The sequence below is a fragment of the Monodelphis domestica genome, chromosome 3, assembly GCF_027887165.1.
Source record: "Monodelphis domestica isolate mMonDom1 chromosome 3, mMonDom1.pri, whole genome shotgun sequence".
Classification (NCBI taxonomy): domain Eukaryota; kingdom Metazoa; phylum Chordata; class Mammalia; order Didelphimorphia; family Didelphidae; genus Monodelphis; species Monodelphis domestica.
The window spans coordinates 368,580,976-368,597,810 of record NC_077229.1 but is presented as its reverse complement, the minus strand read 5'-3'; the positions used below and the strand labels follow the sequence as shown (position 1 = coordinate 368,597,810).

Sequence of the window (16,835 nt, the reverse complement as noted above, 5' to 3'; positions counted from 1 at the left end):
AACATTTTACGATTCATTCTCATTCCCTCCCTCCATACCTCTCCAAGCAGAAAATATTCCAATATAAGTAATAGTAGTTTCATAGATGTTTTGCTTCTGACCACTGCCTCCTCCAATTCACTTCCTTTTTCCTCTACTTCCCTGTAGAGTAAGGTAGCTTTCTATAGCTGCCTCAGTGTGGGTATTATTCCCATTTTTACCTAAATCTGATGAGATTAAGTTCATTCTTTGGCTACCACGCCCCTCTTCTCCTCTGCTATTTTGACTCTTATGTGTCTCTTCATAAGAGATTGTCTAAAGCCTTCTCTCTTTTTCTCTTCTCCCCACATGTTCCTCTTTCCCATCCTTTAATTTTATTTTTTTAAATTTTGGATATTAACCCATTCTATTCAGCTTATGTATATTCCTCATTAACATAAGGTCCTTGATAAAGGACTTGAGTACTTTAAAATCCTTAAATATCTCACATATCTTTTTAGTGATATCAATTATCACCTTCCCATGTATTAATCTACTCATGGAACAATAATTTTATATAACAGAAAACAAAATTCAAATGTTTTTATTCTTTCTTCATGTTAAAATTTTGATCATTCTTTCCTTTCTGCCTTGATGGAACTTTTTTCTGTGCCTATAAGCTACCTATCTCTCAGAGCCAGATCCAGATGAAATCAGGAAGTTAGATTTTTAGTTCTTTAGTGATTCTGATTTCTGATTAGATTTCTGATACTATCTCTTCACTATTTGTGAGGGGGAAGAGCTAAAACTAAGGCTTCTTGGTACCATGAAGAAAACTCTTCTACTTGCCTCAGTGAATAACCGAGTTCTAATCTTCTAGGACAATACCATCCTACTTAATACCTTTCCCCTGTTACTTTCCAATATCACTAAGAATATGATTTGGAAAAGCAAATTGGTGGAATCCAAAGAGTAATAATGCTGAATAAAATAGACCTGAATTTCAGCTCAGAGATTAGTTGTGTGACCATAGATAAATCCTTTACCTTTGGCTTCTTTGTTCTTTAAAATTTATATACAAATACTTGTGCTATCTATCTCCCAAAAGAAAAAGTGCATTGGAAATCTTGGAGTCCTACAAAATGTCAGGTTAAGGGAAGAAGTCCTAAGTAGTGTCAATGTGGAATCTAGAGGTCCCCGGATTTAAACTTGGAGGGATTTGGTGACCCCCAGTTTATTTAGTTTGGAGGTAGAAATCCCAGGTTTTGACCTTGTCACATGAAAGTTCCTCCTTGAGGAAAAGCCCTAGTCCACTGGTCTCAGGCTAACAATAGATCTTGAGTTATAGCGCAGTAGGTAGCAAGTCAGTCTCCTAAGTCAAAGGTCCTAAGTTTGATCCTGGAAAGGGTGATGTGATACAATGGGAGAAGAATCTTCTAAGGCAAAAAGAGGCATCTGATGGGATTAGCAATTCCCACTCAGAACTAACTAAAGGTCTATTGTTAGCCCCAGACCAGTGAAGTAGGGCTTTCCCTTAGGGAGGCTCTCATATCACAAGGTTAAAACCTGAGGTTTCTGCCTTCAAACTAAACAAACTGGGGGTCACCAAATCCCTCCAAGCTTAAAGTCTATGGACCTCTATATTCCATCTTCATAGTAGCTCAGTGGACAGAAAGCCAACCCTGAAGATAGGACGACCTGAGTTCAAATCTTGCCTCAGACACTTACTACTTATGTTTTTATGTCACTTAACCCCAATTGCCTAGTTCTTATAGCTCTGACTTGGAACCAATATATAGTATCAATTTTAAGATGTATAATGGTTCAATTAGGAGTTCTGACAAAATAAGAGAGCAGCTTTTAATAATTTCAGTTTTAATGAGAATATAGTGCAGCTTTAAATTAACATTAGCCCTTTAAGCCAGAGAAAAGAAAACTTCTAGCAGCTTTTAACAATTAACAACTTAGTTTACTACCTAAAATGCCTATATCTACCTATAACTGCCATTAGAAAAAGTCCAGCTGATCACCCTTCATCTCAGCTCACCAGGCAGAACATATGTATACATACATACATACATACATACATATATATATGTATATATATATATCCCCTAACCACCAAGTAAGCACCAACCCACACCACCAGCTACCAACCCCCAGTGACCACCCCAATGACCAACTCATGCCCAGAGCCAACTTCCCCACAACTGCCAGCCCTATCAGTATCTGCCAGTCCAACCAAAAGACACTCACCCCTTTTATCTCTTCTTTCTACCTTACTTCCTATCTCTATTGTTCCTCCTTCCTGTCTCTGTGGTTTCTATTCCCTGTCACTGTGGACTGGTTAATCCCTAAAATCTCTATGGTAAGAGAACCTCCAGATCCTCCACTAAATTAAAAAAAAAAAAGAATAAAGAATCCCTTTTTAACAGAAAGAAGGTAAAGGTTCAAAAAAAGTTATTAAGCAATATCTAATTGAGATTATAGTATTGTTAGTTGTATACGAAACTAGTTGATTTGATTGACTTATCAAAAACTATTGATTAATTGCTTCTTTTTAAACTGCAAAGTGATATGTATTGCCAGGTCCCAGAGTCCTACCCTCAGTACTTTTCTAGTTAACACTTTTGTGGTTAAAGTTATGGATGGGAAGCTTACAACATTTTGCAGAATAAAAAGCTTCAAGGGATTAGTAATTTATTATATGGTAGGGAAGGGATATTGGTAGGATTGAAAGAGTGAAGGATAAAGAGTTGTAGATTCTGGACTTGAATTCTGGTTTTGTCTGTTACTACCTATCTTATCTTGGTTATAACATAATTTCTCTGAGACTCAGTTGCCTTATTTTTAAAATATTAAGCTGTTTTTTCCTTAAACATTGTCTAAATTTGCTCCTCAGCAAACATACTCATTTTTTTTCTATTTCACTAAAAAATAAAATAGGCTGTCAGCATTTAGTAGATGTCTTATCACTTCATTATACTTTTTAGTATAGTACTTTCCAGGACATCCATTATTCTTATTCTGTTAACCTTGTTCTCTATAACTTCATATATTTTCCATATTTCTATGTATTTTCCATTTATTTCTATTCATTGAGGGTATAATGGCATTTCATTTCACTAATATACTATACTTTACTCAGTTATTTTCTATTCTTTGGGCCCATTGATCATTTTCAATATTTGGTATAATAACTGAAAAACATTATGAATATTTTCTTTATTGTGAAATCTTTACATTTTGTTATAGCTGCTGGGTTAAAGAGTATGATCAGTTTTGTAAATTTTACTGTACATTGTATACTATTACAAACAGTGTAGAAAAATGTCTATTACCTTAAAGCCTAGCTCATTTTTAGTGATGGACTTAGATTACGTTTATTCTTTTCTTTATTATCCATTTAAGTTTCTACTGTGTATAAGCACTGTGTTAATCATAGAGGATATGAAGACAAAAATGTAAGAATCCTTGCTCTTAAGGGATTCCATTTTCTTAGAAGGGGGAAGGGGAAAAGGAAAGGAATATGCATTTATTTAGAGCCTCCTGGCTCTTAGACTCAGTAAATGCTTCATAAGTATTAGCTCATTTGATCCTTATAACAACTCTGCAAGGCACTTATTATTCCTATTTTATAGCTGAGGAAATTGAGGAAAACAGAGGTTAACTAACTTGCCTTGTTCTGTATAGCTTTGTATTTTACTCCATATTTCCATATATTTTCAAATTTGTCATTTTTAGGGCATGTTATTTTGTTACACTATTACACCATAATTTACTCAGCTATTTCCTATTCCTTGGACACATAGACTGCTTCTAGTATATGGCATATTTTAAACAAGAATTTGGTGTTTTAAAATCAATGTCATCTTTCTTTTGAGACCAGTTCTAGTAAATGATATGAATATTTTCATACATATAAGCTAATGAATTCATATATAGCGAGTAAATTTCTTAATCCTTGTATGAAGTCAGACCTTCCTGACTCTAGGTTGACCACACACTATTGATTGTGCCACCTAGTTGTCTATCATTTCTCCATGTATATAAATAAGCAAATACAAAATATATATGAAATAAACATAAGGTAATTTTGATGGATGAAGGGGAAAAGGAGGATCAGGATGTGCTTTGTGGAGGAGGTTGGAATTGAACTTTTAAAGGAAAATAGACATTGTAAAAGGCAGAATAAATGAAAGACATTAGTCCAGATATATGGGCCAGCCTGTGAAATGAGATGAGGCAACAGATGAAATGTTTTATGAAGAGAATCACATGCAGACCAATATGAGCAGAATACAATGGAAGACAAAGTAATAAATACTCATTCTCGAAAGGTAGACTGGAATTGGATTTTGAAGGACTTTAAATGGCAAAATGAGAAGCTTAGAGTTTATCTTTGTGACAATGACGGACCAATAAAACTTTCTAAGAAAATGATTGAGTTGGTCAACCATCTTGATGCAAAAAAAAAATGGAGAAACAGTTAGAAGGAGTTGAATAATCCTTGAAAATTTGGGGAAGTTGTGCTGTTCCTACTCAGCCTATTGTTAGCATTCCCATATTAGAAACAAAATCACTTGATGGACTCCATTGTTCTTACTTCTTTTCAAAGTTAAATTCTTGGGGTAGAGAAGTGGCAAATATATATATATATATATATATATATATATATATATATATATATAACTCCAATTACTTGGTTAACTTTCAAAAGAAAAAAATATATGACTATAAGACATGTGAAAGGGTGAACATTTTTTGGGATACTCCTGAACAAGTTGGCTCTCAATAGATTTGTGTAAACTAAATTATGTGTTCCTATTGACTTCTATTATTAAAGATCATATGATTTTCTACAGAAAAATCTGTCCTACAGAGGCAAGAAAATATTTTACTAATAAGAATACAATAACTTTTAGAATCACTTAAAAGAAACATTTTTTCTAATAAAACATTAATAAGAAATGTGCTCAAAATAACAAATTACACATATTGAACTATGACCCTTTTATCCTCAGGGACTGAAATCTCTTTGGAAAGTTATTCTATTAGCAGATCTTAGGATCTTGATCAGGAAGAGATCTTAAAAGTTCATACAGCCAAAGTCTTTACAGAAGATGAAATTAAACAATTCAAATTACTAGTGTGTAAATAATTATTTCACCATAAAGTCATTCATCAAACAGTAATCTTATCTTTAGTAAGAAATTAAAACATAAATTTATTTCAGTCATTATCTCAAATTTGGAAGTTACCAATGACTATCATATCTTTCTAAGGCCTGCCCAACTGGACCATATTACTCAAAAATGCAGAATCCACCCAATATGTGAGCTTTTTGCTTTCTCTTATGCCATTTGACTGTTGTGATTGTCTACTTATCATTCTCACCACTTGCTTATAATTAGAAACTCTTCTTTTCTTGTCATATAATTCTAAATGACTAATTTTCTTTTTTTTCCCCTGAATTCCTCATTAACAATGTGTAACAATCTGCTCACACCAATCATGAGTGTTATCATCATCTTCTAGAATATTCATCTCTCAGTTCTTTGGAAATAATAGTGTTCTATATTTTATTGCCGAGTAGCAGCGTTAGCAAACCATTAATTATTTATTTAATTATTGATTAATGAATTAATTAAAAATGATTACAGCTTGGTCTCCTCCTTTTCAACTCTGGGCTAATAAAGGTTACAGAGATTTGATGCCAGGTCATACTATCTGCCATATCCATAGCCATATCCATTAATGCTTTTCAAGAATGCATTTTTGGGTTCTGTCCAATTGCATCATCTTCTAATTAGCTAGTTTTCATATAAGAATGCAGAGAGATATTTATTTATAATGATATCAATAAGGATTCTGGATTTTTCTTTTTCCCATAAAAAGTAAAAACAAAATTTAATATATATTTCTCTTCTGTTTTTTTAGGCTGTTGATTTATTTGCAAAGATGCTTTCCTAGTAATGTGCTGTGTAATATGAGTAAAATGTGTTATCTTTTAAAAACAGGTTTCTTTTTTTCAGAGAAGTGTAATGGTAGAAAATTTTAAGCAAGATAATTGCTAGAAAACTTTTTGAGATATACAGTACAGTTTCAGATGAAAAGAGAATTTGAGTTTCATTTTGTGAGTTTTTTTTGTTTTTGTCTTCTTTCTTTAAAATTAATGTTTTCTTCATGTTGAGAATAGCCAAAAAGGTTCTTCTGAGAATAGAGATCCTACTTTTTGCTGCATTTCTTAACACTGAACATTATTTGCATTTAGATGCCCTTCTCTTTGCTGTTTTGTAATATCTATAAATAATGTGAACAAAATGCCAGGCTCTGAGACTAGGACACCTTTTGTAAAGTGGGGTCAGCATACTTTTCAATATTCTTGTCAATATTCAAAATGAAATTTCTAATATGTAAATGCTTTTGTGAATGGCTTCTTCTAAAACTTTCTTATACATTTAAATTTATCACTTCATCCAGTAGAACATTTATGCTTTTAAAATACTTCATCATCAATCAGAGTCATTAAGCCAAATAGCTAACTGAAATAATTGTAGAACTTATGAAAACAAAATATGGAAAATCTTTATTTTGCTTCTATTCTGGAGGCTTATGTTTTGTTGAGAATCATTTTAACACATAGGTCCTTTAAAAAAAAATGACTGGCCATTTTTAAATGGGGACAATCACAAGAACAGCCAAAGACTCTATTCAGTTTTGTGATAAATAAATTGTATTGTAACAAGGATTCAGAGAATTTGTGAATCTTAGATTAAATTAATTTAAATAATTGTGCCAAGCATAAAGCCATCAGATGAATATAGCATTCAGATTAAGTAAGCTTACAGAAAAATACAAATCCAAAAACTCTATTGCTTTCCTAGGTTGAAAGGTAACAGATTTTCTTTTGTGTCTAAAGTATTCTCACCTAAATAAATTTCAAGGTCAATCCACATTATAGGTGGATTAAAGTTGGTGGAGCCCCTTTATGTTGGCACAGCTTTTCTGAACATATTTGAAGATTTATAACTGGGAATCCTGCCCTCAGTAAACATATTTGATATGTGAACAAGGCTTCATGGCTTCATAAAGTCCTGCTCATCTGCTGGGTGGGCACTGTTCCCATTGACAGTTGGGATGGCATTCTGCCCCAGGCCTCAAGTGCCAAGTGGCAAGACTTTAGGTGAAAAAATGCATATGATGCCTCTCTACTCCAAGAGGGAGCAATCTCTCATAGCTGGTTTGAAGAGTCTTCATTTAGCATGCCTTTACTCTTAATCACAACATGTGAGCTTATATTCAAACATATATAATAAATGGTCCAAACATCCCACTTCTCTGTCTCTATCCGATTTATTTATACATGTGAAAATACAAGATGATTGCTTAGGGCAAGACATGATTTTGAGTTTTACTCTTCTCAATCATCTAAACCAAGTGATTCTTTAACTATATGTTAGAATCACATAAATTACACTTAAAATAAAATCAAAATTATAAAAAGAACTGGAAAGAGAAGGTTCCCTAGAGTCTAAAAGCACCACTGGCAAGATCAACAAGTAACTCTATCTCTAGCTCTATAACTTTATTTATATATTTTAAGTACTCCAAGATTCAGCTTCATTATCTTTATTATTTTTAATTTTTCTAAAGCCTTTACATTCCAATTCAGAATCAATGCCACATATTAGCTCTAGGAAAGAATAGTGGTAAGGGATTGGCATTGAGGGTTAAATAACTTGCCCAGGGTCTAACAGCTAGAATGTGTCTGAGGACAGATTTGAACTCAGGACCTCTTGTCTCCAAGCCTAGCTCTCTGCACATGAAGCCACCTAGCTAATTCTATTCCTTATATTGAAAATTGGAATGATAATACTTATATTATTTTAAAGTTTTGCATTGTGGGGATATATATATATATACATATATGTCTCTCTCTCTCTATATATATATGTAATTTATACCATTTAAATAATAATATATTGTATGTACATAGCAACCACAACAGCAATGACTATTAACTAGCATTTATAAAGTACCCTCTATGTGACAGGCACTGTGCTAACTGATTTACAAATATACCATTTCATCATCACAACAAGCCTAGAGATAAATACTATTATTATACTTACTTTACAAATGGTAAAACAGAGGCAGCAGAGTCTTGCAAGAGTCTCTTACTTAAGGTCACATAACAAGTGAGTTTCTGAGACTGGATTTCAATTTAGGTCTTCTGAGTCTACCTCCAGGGCTTTATCCAATGTGCTTGTGAAGCAATTAGCACAGGGTACGGCACAGATTAAGTACTAAATAAATATTTATTTCTGTTCCTCATTGGAAAGAGTTGATAATTAGACTGCTTTAAATATATTCTTTCATTTGATCCTTACAATAACCTTATGAATATACATATTTTATTATTAATATTATATTCATTAATACATATGTAGAGATAACCAGCTGCCCCTTGATTCCTTATTTCTTTAAGAAAATTTGGCTTTACTTTTCCCTTTAAAGTAAAGGTTTCCTCTCTATCATGGAGGTTAGGGTCATGTTACACACACAATCAGGAAAATGCATCTAAAGTTGTTTTTTTTTTTACCTGCCTTTCACACTAGATAAGTATGGATTTTTTTTCTTTTATGAGGTATTAAAAGATAAAATATGTTGATATTAGACAATGCCATACATATGTTTTATCCATTTCTGAGTTTCTAAACTTTTTCTGTGTCATTTTGTACCTTTCATCTGTCATCTGTGGCTTCTGCAAAACTCCCCCAATTGCCCACTTAATTTCTTATACCAACTCCCAATATATTGAAACCATGATGGCAAAGGTCATAATGTGGAGAAAATACATGTATAATCATTCCTAAGTTGGTTTTATGGATCTTATGGAGCCTAGGAAGAAAAGAAAGAAATCTAGACATAACCATCCAAAGAATGGTTCTGAGATTTAGTGGTAGGAGATATTATAGGAGAGGTGCTAACTCTAATTATTAATAAGAGCTTAAAGGTTTATGGAATTTAATTAAATTATATTGAATTGACTTTATGACACTATACTATTGAAAGTAAAAATAAAATCCTATTTCTGGCCATAGACCTTTGTATACCAGCAATCATAAAAATATCATATGGTATTTTTATAATTATTGAAAGCAAGATTTGAACCTGTGTGACAGAGGTTTGAACTCAAAGTAAAGTGACAGGCTGAAGTGCTGCTGAATCTTCTCACCTCAGTGGGGGAGGGGCCCCAGGAGGTCTGGAATTTGGAGAAGCCAGAAGGTTCTGACTGAGAGGCAGTTATCTCTCTCAATCTTTAGAAGCCTAGGAGGAAGGGAGGTCTGGTCAAAACTTTCTCCTGAGGAGATATTCACCTTTTTCCTCTCCTGGAGACAGGACATCCTCCCCCTCCACCAATTCCCAACTGAAGTGATAGCTGAAGAAGACATTGAGCCTCTGTTAAACTTACCTCACAGCTCCTGGTGCCTTGGATCTGAACTGTGCCAGTTGGGTCAAGACCAGGGCAAGGTAAGTAAGCCTGACTCTCTCAAGGGGCCAAGGCTGCCAAGGCCTGAGTTCCCCAACTCGAGGAGGGAGGATAAAGGGTAGCTAGAGTAAGGACACCTTCCCCCGCTTTCCTCACAAACCTTTTCCTGTTAGCCATTTCTTAGTGTCATCCTCAGCTGACTTAGTTTATAATAAAGTTTTTATCTTTTCCCCAAAGTGACTCAAGTGTGAGTGGGCCCACTTGATAGGGGAGTAATCTCCCTGAAGAGGAAACTTTAGACACTAGTACTGGAAGAAGTCAAAAGCCAGTTTGTGAGAGCAGCCATAGCTGAAGGGAAGGCTGAAGGGGGAAACTACTGAAACCCCCTCTTCTCTCTCTGGGTCAACTTTAAACATCAGCTGCCTCTCCTGGATCCTGCTTTCAGGGGGAGATATTGATTCCTCCTCTATCCCTTTTACCACCAACTAATTCCTCCATTACACCTGGTCTTGGCTATCACATTATATAGTCTATTAAGCTAAGGCAGGAATGGTAACATCGGTCCCTGGAAGACTTTAGTAAGACCATATCTTCAAAGTAGGATTTAGAAGCAATGTTTTACTAAGTAGTAGTAAAATCCTCAGATTTTAGATCTTGATTTTCTAAGCACAGACTGAACAACGCTGATAAAGCAATGAACTCTCTTCTGATCAATATTTTCTTGAAATTCTAATACTTCAAAATATTTAAGTATTCAAAGTATTAAGTATATTAAGTTAAATGATCATTGACTGGAAAAGAGCTGGATTCTTTTTCAAACAAGATATAAAAATTTTGCCCGAGAAAGAAAGGCTTAATTGTGTAATTAGGAGATGAAAATGCCATTACAAGTGTGAAAAGCCCAGGTTTCTCTGTGATGTCTTATATGTGATTGATAGGCTATCACATCTTGAAAAGAATGACATTTATGGATTCTTGGATTTGAATATTCATTGTATTAGTTAATTCTTTATTGAGGTAATTAGATAGCATTAGAAATGAGATATTAAACTGATTTGAGAACTCATTTTGAAGTTTGTTTCATATATTTAATAGCTGTTTGACCTGGTCAGGTCAATTAACTTTTTTTGCCTTAGTTTCTTAATGTATTAAAAAGAAGGGATTGGACTTGATGGCCTTTAAATTCCCTTTCTGCTCTATCTTTTATATTATGATCCTTGTAGTCTCTTTTAGGACATGTACACTCTCTGGGTCACAGGATTCTCATTTGTAAAATGATAAGTTTGGACAAGATGATTTTTGAGATATTTTCTAACTATAAAATTGTATGAGCCTATGCACTTGATTTGTAATACATGACCATTTTGCAACCATCAAACTTGTGATGATTACAAAACCAATATTTCAAGTAGTATTCCTCCATCACTACCTCTTGGAGACATTAGATTCTTTAAGGATCCAGCTCAAGTTTTACTTCCTTCAAGAACCCCTATATAATCCCCTTTATGATCCATTATTTTTTGGTATAATTTTCCACTCCTCCCCTGTTCATCCCACCTCTATGCTTTTATTTTTGTTATTTCCAGTATATATTTATAAACATATTGTACCCCTAGTAGAATGTAGAATCCTTTTAGAGGAAATACTTTTAAAATTTGTTAATTTTGTGTACAGCACCTACCTCAGTGCCTGAATCATAGTAAACATATAATAAATACCTGCTGATTGATTGAATATACAAAAGTGAGTAAGACAATGAAGAATATTAGCTGTAGACAAACATTCTATTTCCATTAATGTTTTTGATTAAGAATGACCTTTTTAAGTTGTTCTCTACTTGCTCAAATCCATATACTCCTAATAAACACCTCTTTGATGATATGGTGTTCCATATCCACTACCCAGAATTCATTTGTCTTGTTATGAAATTGGTGAAATTATTAGGCAAGAAAGTAATAAAACTCACATTTGGAGTATAATTCAGACACTTGGGAAGTTAATCTAAATTGTCCTGCAATAACCTGATGCTATTAATGGATCTTTGAAGGGAATCTAATTTATAACCAGAATGTAGTTTAGTCATTGGGAAATTTTTGCTTAATAGCTCAATAAATTGAAAGGCTAATTTCCTCCAAGAGTAAATAAAACAACTCTGCCATTAACTGGGAAAACCTGACACAAAGAAATTGATTTCATCATATTTTAGAAAACATTGAAACAAGATAAATTTGGGATCTTATGAGGAGATTTAGGGTCAAAGTTTTGAAAAAAACATTCAGATTCCCATATATCCTATGCAATAATACACCTTTTCTTACAATCCTTCATGTATTGGAATACAATTTTATTATCTGAAACTCGACTTCAACCTGATGATACAGCTGAATCCTGTGACCCAGAGAGTGTACATCCTATCAAGAGCTTTCCAGTACTGGCTTTAACTCCACCTATTCCCTTTTGTTAACTAGTTGAAGAAAGGAAGTTGGAATGATATTTGCTCCCCAGTTGCCACTTTCAGGTTGTTCCTTTACCTCTATCATGCAGTAATCCTTCCTCCTTTATGGTTGATGAAATTGCTATCTATACCCAATCAATATCCTAACTGTTATAATCTACAGACCTCCATATTACTGTTCTTTTTCCCTCAATGATTTAGATACCTGATTCACTTTTTCCCCCTCTCCTATATCACTCCTGCCCTGAAACTGAGTCTTTGAGACACATACTCATACTTACTTTATCTTGAAGCAACTAACCAAGGATTTCCTAAATCTGTTTATTAATTTTCCATGACCTACTCCTCCACCTCATTTCAGCCACACACATATGGTGGTTTGATCTTGCCATCACAGCTATCACACACAAATGTGCCATCTCCAGGTTAAAAATTTCTGAAATCCCTTCATCTGACCACAATCTATTAGCTTTCTACCTTGCTATCATCTACCCTTACAATGCCCTACACTTTTCCCACACTGTGATCTTTAATCTCAATCCTACGGTTTCTGTATGAGTTCAATTTCCTTAAAGAAGACACTGTCTCTTCCCTTCCCATCACACCACTCAGTGAATCAGTTAAGCAATATATCGTTCTTTTCTTTTGAGTTACTGATATTTTTATTATATTGCTTATTACTCCCTAACAAATTTCAGCTTTGGATGACTCCCACCATCTTCCATATTCATTTCTCCACATGTGCTACTGAACAAAGTTGGAGTAAAGTCATTCAACTATTCTAAGTGGACCCACCAAAATTTTATATTATACAACTTGAATTGGACCATTAGTGATGGTAGTCAATCTAATCACTATCCCTCTGTTCATAACAACTATTACAAATTGTTTTTCATCTTTCCTCAACAACACCAGAGCTTCTTCTGTCTCTGCTTTCTTAGTTGAGAACTCTGCTTCATACTTAAAAAAAGATAGTTCTTCATGAGTTGTTTCTCGTTTCTTCCTTATTTCATATTATTGACACACTCTTCCACTATGTCCATTTTCATCCTTATCTCATATGAACAGGTTGTGATCTTGTTCCTTTCAAGGCTAACCTCTCAGGTCACAAATGTGATCCAAATCTATTTTCTGTTTCCTCCAAAATATTATCTCCTCTGTCATTCAGACTCTCACATATCTTCAATCTCTCCCCATCTAATGACTCTATCCTTACTACCTACAGACATGCCTATGTATTCCCATTCCACAAAACAAAAATAAAACCCCTCCTGATCTTTCTATCTCCACTAGCTATTATCTATATTGTAAAAGTTAAAATTAAATATCAAATATCACAATGTTATATTTTAAGGAATTTATTAATGATCATTAGAAATCAAGGAATAAAGAAGATACAAAATAAAGACTACGTGCCCATGGCTAATTAGCCCATTTAAAAACCCCACATTTAGCTTACTCTGGCCACCATGCTGACTGCAAGCCCAAGAAAGTGGTCTAAGAGGACCTCCCACTCACTAATATCCTCTGTATAGAGGAAGTACATAATGATAGGAAGCCAATGGATTCCATGAAAATGTAGTTCTTTTTTAGGGTAACAGACTTTCAGTTATACAATATTGCCTCTGTCAGTTCTGACTAAAGTCTTGAAAAAAATCATCTACCTTAATGCAATACAGAACAAACACTAATGAGAGGCGTCTCTACATAATTCAACCATATTAGAGATTGGACATGACACAGCATAGCTAGTATTGTGAGGAACTGAGGGCAACAAGGTCCTACATCAGTGGGATTAGGCAATAATCAACCCCAACAAACTGAACTGAAGAGCTGGAAAATTCAACACAGCAGGCCACCTAAGGTTTCTGAGCAGATGCTCAGTCTCTGACTGAGACAACTGAACCCACCCCAGGCAAAGTACAAATGCTATACAATACTTACTCTACTTCAGTAATGGGGCAAAGCTTTAGCAGGTATTAAGAATCAAAGGAAAAAAAAACAAAACACAGCAGAAAAAATCAGCAAAAGACATAAAAAGTCTGATGCTGGAAATATATTTCTACAAGAGAGATGACCAAAATACAAACTCAGAAGAAAACAGCAATGTAAAAATAAAAAATGTGTGAAGCCTCAAAGGAAATTGTTAAAAGATGTCAAGCCTGAAATGTATCCTTAGAAGAGTTCCAAAAGAAGATAGAAAAATGAATAATAAGAATGTTGGAAGAAAAATTAGAAAAGAAAGTGATACAAAAATATTAACATGTTAAGACAAAAACTTACTGAAGAAAACAGTTTCCTAAAAAGTAAATACAATGCCTCAAACAGGAAAATAACTCCCTAAGAAAGGAAATACAAAGCCTCAAAGAAGAGAAGAACTATCCTAATATATAATTGGGCAAATGTATGGTAACAACTTCATGAGACAATAGGAAACAAGAAAAGAAATTCAAAAGAATGAAAAAACTAAAATGAAACTTTGAAATCTCTTTCTGAAAGAAAACAAAAACTGACTGAGAAAATAGATCTAGGAGAGAGAATCTAAGAATGATTGTATTGTCTGAAAGTCACGATAAAAAAAAAGCTGGATATCATATTGCAACTAATTATCAGGCATATTTGCCTTGATATTCTTGAACAAGAGGAGAAAAAAAGTATTTGAAAGAATCCATACCCCTAAGTAAATCCCAAATTTCACATTCCCAAGTCAAAGAGAAAATGCTACAAACAATTAGTAAAAAATAACTCAAATATTTTGGAACCAAAAATCAAGATTACACAGGACCTGAAAGATTCTATATTAAAGGATTAGAAAACATGGAATATGATTTTCTACAAGGATAGGGATCTAGGCCTATCACCAAAAATTATCTATCCAGTAAAATTGAACTTAAAATTCCAGGGGGAAAATGAATATATAAAAAACTGGAGGAATTCCATAAATTCCTGACAAAATTGCAAGAGCTAAAAAGAAAATTCATTGATCAAACTTAATACTCAAAAGAAACATAAAAAGATAAAGATAAAAAAAACCTCATTGTAATCAGTGGGTTTAAACTAATTGTATACCTGTATGAGAAAAATGGTAACTTGGATAGTACAAGAAATACCTATAGTGCTCAATGTACTTAAAATAATCATGGGAAACACTGGAGCTTAACATATTACATTTATTGTATAGTGTGAAGATTAAATTAACTCTCCACTGCCCATTTTTAGATTTAATCACCAGAAGCATATACACCCCACTTACACTTGACTGGGAGGTCTGTGACACACGTGTGCGATAGTGGGTGACGAATCAGAATTGACTGACTGCTCCCTGGGCAGATATAAAATAGCTTTAGCTATAATTGGTACACATAAAATGGATGGAAGTCACAGGAAGTGATGAAAAGAAATGGTCTTTAAAAATGCCAAGAACTTCCTGTGCAGAGGTCTTTAGGTCTTTCCTCTTCAACTTGACCTTAGAGGAGCTCTGACTGAGGACCCCGGACTGCTTCTATCTTCCTTAGAACTACTACATAGGGTGAGTCAAAAAAAGGCTGACTCCTTTCCTAGATTTTCTGAAGGGACTAACCTGAGGAGAGGTCTACCCTCTTGAGAGAGGCTCCCTGCATCCCAAGTTCCTTGGCTCAAGGATGAGGCCCCTATGGCTAAGGACTAATTAACCTTGCCTGGGTTGAGCAAGAGGTGGGAGCAAAATACTTAGTGTGATAGGTTAGATATCTGATCCTATCCTCTCTCTGAATTTTCCTACTTTCACTCTCTATATTTTATAAATAAATTGCTAAAAAATCATTTTGTAATTTATTAAATTCCTGGCAACCCTACTCTTGAATAATACAGTACAACCTTTTATATTAACCTTTACATTCTAGCCTTTACAATGGGAAAATGATAACTACAATACTTAAGATACTTATGGTATAAGATATATTTAAGACATCTAATATACTTCAATCAAGGGATACAAAGGGAATCAAGGGAAACAATGAGGTTAAATTGATTAAATTTCTAGTAAGATAGTGAGAATTAAGATACTTAAGATATCTATGATACTGGAAGTATCTAAGATCCCCACTGGACTTAGGATAGGCAAGGTATTAAAGATACTGTTAGGGCAATGAATAGGGACATATATAGACAGGGAGTAGGGAGTATGTTGAATATAATGAGATAGTTTGAAAAATCTGGGGATAAGAAAGAGTAATATACTGGGAAAGGAAAAAGGAGAGAAAGTTGGGAGCTAAATCTATCTTACATAAGAAGACATGAAACAATACAATGAAGAGAATATGAGGAAGTGGAGGAAAATGCTTGAATCTTAATCTAGTTAGAATTGGCATAAAGAAAGTATAATATCTATATGGATCTACAGAAATCTATCCTACAGAATAAGTAAGAAGGGGAGGGGAGTACAAGGGAGTGGGGACAGACAAAATAAAATAGAATACAATATTATTCCATTTCAATCATATACCATAATTTGCCATAAGAAATAACAAGTGACCATCACACACACACACACACACACACACACATACACACACACACCATGTTGTAAAGTGAAGTGAGTGGAACCAGGAAAATATTTATGCAGTAATATCAGTGATATAAAATGATCATTTCCCAACAAATTAACTATTATAAACACTGCAAAGTTCCAAGACAACCTCAAGAAAGTCATGACAAAAAAGGTCTAAATATTGGAATAAAAGAAACTGGTAGAGTTTGAATGCAGACTGAAGCATACCATTCTTCACTTTATTTCTCCCACAACATTTTCTGTAGTGTAAGCCATGTGTCTTCTTTCACAACATGATGACCATGGAAATTTGTATTATACAATAACACATGTACAACCTATATGTATTTCCTACTATGTTGGGGAGGGAAACAACATGGATCACAAAATTTCAGAAA

The 16,835-nt window shown here is 34.0% G+C and overlaps 1 protein-coding gene and 1 long non-coding RNA gene across 6 annotated transcripts in view; one reads left to right on the top strand and one right to left on the bottom strand.

Moving 5' to 3' along the window:
• Nucleotides 1-16,835, bottom strand: part of CDH18 (cadherin 18) — a 1,512,838-nt gene that overhangs the window by 1,183,847 nt on the left and 312,156 nt on the right. The gene's annotated exons all lie outside the window — the stretch shown is intronic.
• LOC103100803 (uncharacterized) overlaps nucleotides 9,241-16,835 on the top strand; it is an 89,375-nt gene continuing 81,780 nt past the window's right edge. Inside the window, exon 1 of one of the 2 annotated variants that reach the window (XR_008917783.1) lies at nucleotides 9,241-9,495. This is a non-coding gene — a long non-coding RNA (uncharacterized LOC103100803). The remainder of the gene's footprint in view (nucleotides 9,496-16,835) is intronic. The other variant, XR_464169.3, reaches the window with a different exon arrangement.